Genomic DNA, 4,499 nt, shown 5'->3' with positions numbered 1-4,499 from the left:
AAATTTTTTTTTGTATTTTCTTTTAATTTTTTTTCGAAAATCATTTTGAAAAAGAAAAATAAGGATTCCGAAATTCTTAATATGACTTCCAGGAATCTTATGCTCTTTAGTCTAAAGCTCCAATCAAAGGGTCAGGCATGGCTTAATAGCCAGCCAAGCTTTAGTAGAACTTTACATTCAGCAGCCAATTTGCTAAGAAAGATAAAGAAGCTATTCTCTTGAGTCCAAAAGAATTGAGACATGGCTTTATAGCCAGCCGGGCTTCAACATGCTTCATGAAACACTATAATTCATTCTTAAAAATTCTGAAGAAAAAAATATTTTTGAAAACATTTTTTTATTTTTTTCGAAAACAGATGAGAAAATCTTTGAAAGATTTTTGAAAAATTTTTGAAAATAAAACAAAAAGAAAATTACCTAATCTGAGCAACAAGATGAACCGTCAGTTGTCCAAAGTCGAACAATCCCCGGCAACGGCGCCAAAAACTTGGTATGCGAAATTGTTACTCAGGTTGTGAATTATTGCTCGAAATTGATTCCCTGGCGATGGCACCAAAAACGGATGCACAGAACCATGGTCTAAACATATCTTCACAACTTCACATAACTAACCAGCAAGTGCACTGGGTCGTCCATGTAATAAACCTTACGTGAGTAAGGGTTGATCCCACAGAGATTGTTCGTATGAAGCAAGCTATGGTCACCTTGTAAATCTCAGTCAGGCGGATATAAAATAGTTATGGAGTTTTCGAAATTAATACTAAAATAAGGATAGAAATACTTATGTAAATCATTGGTGAGAATTTCAGATAAGCGTATGGAGATGCATTCATTCCTCTGAACCTCTGCTTTCCTGCTGTCTTCATCCAATCAGTTTTACTCCTTTCTATGGCTGGCTTTGTGTAAGGATGTCACCGGTGCCAATGGCTACTTTCAATCCTCTCGAGAAAATAGTCCAAATGCTCTGTCACAGCACGGCTAATCGTCTGGAGGCATCACCCTTGTCGTTGGTTGCATCCTATTCCTCTCTGTGAAAATGGTCCGATGCGCTGTCACTGCATGGCTAATCATCTTGGAGGTTCTCGATCATACTGGAATAGAATTTACTATCGTTTTGCGTCTGTCGCTACGCCCAGCACTCGCGAGTTTGGAGTTCGTCACAGTCATTCAATCCCAGAGTCCTACTCGGAATACCACGGACAAGGTTTAGACTTTCCGGACTCTCATGAATGCCGCCATCAATCTAGCTTATACCACGAAGATTCTGATTAAGAGATCTAAGAGATACTCATTCAATCTAATGTAGAACGGAAGTGGTTGTCAGGCACACATTCATAGGGAATGATGATGATTGTCACGTTCATCACATTCAGGTTGAAGTGCGAATGAATATCTTAGAAGCGAAATAAGATGAATTGAATAGAAAACAGAAGTACTTTGCATTAATCTTTGAGGAACAGCAGAGCTCCACACCTTAATCTATGGAGTGCAGAAACTCTACCATTGAAAATACATAAGTGATAATGGAGTTCATTGGTCTCGGCCCCAGAGGGGAACCGGAGTAACCAAGACTACGAATACAATGATAAAAAGTTCTATTTATAATAAACTAGTCACTAGGGTTTACAGAAGTAAGTAATTGATGTATAAATCCACTTCTGGGGCCCACTTGGTGTGTGCTTGGGCTGAGCTTGAAGTCTACACGTGGAGAGGTCATTCTTCGAGTTGAACGCCAGCTTTTGTGCCAGTTTGGGCGTTGAACTCCACTTTGCAACTTGTTTCTGGCGCTGGACGCCAGAATTGGGCAGAGAGCTGGTGTTGAACGCCAGTTTGCGTCGTCTAAACTTGAGCAAAGTATGAACTATTATATATTGATGGAAAGCCCTGGATGTCTACTTTCCAATGCAATTAGAAGCGCGCCATTTTGAGATTTGTAGCTCCAGAAAATCTATTTTGAGTGCAGGGAGGTTAGAATCCAACAACATCAGCAATCCTTCTTCAACCTCTGAATCTGATTTTTGCTCAAGTCCCTCAATTTCAGCCAGAAAATACCTAAAATCACAAAAAAATACACAAACTCATAGTAAAGTCCAGAAATGTGAATTTAACATAAAAACAAATGAAAACATCCCTAAAAGTAACTAGATTCTACTAAAAACATACTAAAAATAATGCCAAAAAGCGTATAAATTATCCGCTCATCAAGCGCCCTCTTCACATATGTCCATGAGGACTTGGTCCAACCTTTGATCAAAGTTGACCCTTCTAGTGTAGGGGTGTGCATCTCCTTGCATCATGGGTAAGTTGAATGCCAACCTTACATTTTCCGGATTAAAATCCAAGTATTTCCCTCGGGCCATTGTAAGCCAATTCTTAGGGTTCGGGTTCACACTTTGATCATGGTTCTTGGTGATCCATGCATTGGCATAGAACTCTTGAACCATTAAGATTCTGACTTGTTGAATGGGGTTGGTGAGAACTTCCCAACCTCTTCTTCGGATCTCATGTCGGATCTGCAGATATTCGCGCTTTTTGAGCTTAAAAGGGACCTCGGGGATCACTTTCTTCTTGGCCACAACTTCATAGAAGTGGTCTTGATGCACCCTTGAGAGGAATCTCTCCATCTCCCATGACTCGGAGGTGGAAGCTTTTGCCTTCCTTTTCCTCTTTCTAGAGGTTTCTCCGGCCTTTGGTGCCATAAATGGTTATGGAAAAATAAAAAGCTTTAGCTTTTACCACACCAAACTTAGAAGGTTGCTCGTCCTCGAGCAAAAGAAGAAAGAATAGAGTAGAGGAAGAAGAAATAGAGGAGATAGAGTGGGCTTTGTGGTTTGGCCAAGGGGGAGAAGTGGTGTTTAGGTTGTGTGAAAATGAAGGAGTGAAAATGGGTTTATATAGGGGTGAGAGGGGTGTGTATGGTTTGGCCATTATGGGTGGGTTTGGGAGGGAAAGTGGTTTGAATTTGGATGGTGAGGTAGGTGGGGTTTTATGAAGGATGGATGTGAGTGGTGAAGAGAATGGTGGGATTTGATAGGTGAGGGGTTTTTGGGGAAGAGGTATTGAGGTGTTTGCTGAATGGGTGAAGAAGAGAGAGAGTGGTGGGCTAGGTGGGGATCCTGTGGGGTCCACAGATCCTGAGGTGTCAAGGATATCTCATCCCTGCACCAAGTGGCGTGTAAAACGCCCCTTTCTGCCAATCCTGGCGTTAAACGCCAGGCTGCTGCCCATTTCTGGCATTTAACGCCAGCTTCTTGCCCATTCCTGGCGTTAAACGCCAGTCTGGTGCCCATTTCTGGCGTTAAACGCCCAGAATGGTGCCAGACTGGGCGTTTAACGCCCATTCTGCTACCTTTACTGGCATTTAAATGCCAGTAACTGTCTCCTCCAGGGTGTTCTATTTTTCATTTTGTTTTTCACTTTATTTTTGCTTTTTCAATTATTTTTGTGACTTCACATGATCATCAACCTACAGAAAACATAGAAAATAGAAAATAGAAAACTATCATAGAATAGTAACGATTGGGTTGCCTCCCAACAAGCGCTTCTTTAATGTCAATAGCTTGACAGTGGGCTCTCATGGAGCCTCACAGATGTTCAGAGCAATGTTGAAACCTCCCAACACCAAACTTAGAGTTTGAATGTGGGGGTTCAACACCAAACTTAGAGTTTGGTTGTGGCCTCCCAACACCAAACTTAGAGTTTGACTGTGGGGGCTCTGTTTGACTCTGTATTGAGAGAAGCTCTTCATGCTTCCTCTCCATGGTGACAGAGGGATATCCTTGAGCTTTAAACACAAGGGAGTCTTCATTCACTTGAATGATCAATTCTCCTCTGTCAACATCAATCACAACTTTTGCTGTGGCTAGGAAGGGTCTGCCAAGGATGATGGATTCATCCATACACTTCCCAGTCTCTTGGACTATGAAATCAGCAGGGATGTGATGGTCTTCAACCTTCACCAAGACATCCTCTACAAGTCCATAAGCCTGTTTCTTTGAATTGTCTGCCATCTCTAGTGAGATTCTTGCAGCTTGTACCTCAATGATCCCTAGCTTTTCCATTATAGAGAGAGGCATGAGCTTTATGCTTGATCCTAGGTCACACAGAGCCTTCTCAAAGGTCATGGTGCCTATGGTACAAGGTATTGAGAATTTTCCATGATCTTGTCTCTTCAGAGGTAATCTCTGCCTAGTCAAGTCATCTAGTTCTTTGATGAGCAATGGAGGTTCATTCTCCCAAGTCTCATTACCAAATAACTTGTCATTTAGCTTTATGATTGCTCCAAGGTACTTAGCAACTTGCTCTTCAGTGACATCTTCATCCTCTTCAGAGGAAGAATACTCATTAGAGCTCATGAATGGCAAAAGTAAATTTAATGGAATCTCTATGGTCTCAGAATGAGCCTCAGATTCCCATGGTTCCTCATTAGGGAACTCCATAGAGGTCAGTGGGCGTCCATTGAGGTCTTCCTCAGTGGGAATCACTGCCTCTTCCTCCTA

The sequence above is a fragment of the Arachis hypogaea genome, chromosome 13, assembly GCF_003086295.3.
Source record: "Arachis hypogaea cultivar Tifrunner chromosome 13, arahy.Tifrunner.gnm2.J5K5, whole genome shotgun sequence".
Lineage (NCBI taxonomy): Eukaryota > Viridiplantae > Streptophyta > Magnoliopsida > Fabales > Fabaceae > Arachis > Arachis hypogaea.
The sequence above is the reverse complement of the archived record's forward strand: the minus strand, read 5'-3'. Positions refer to the sequence as shown.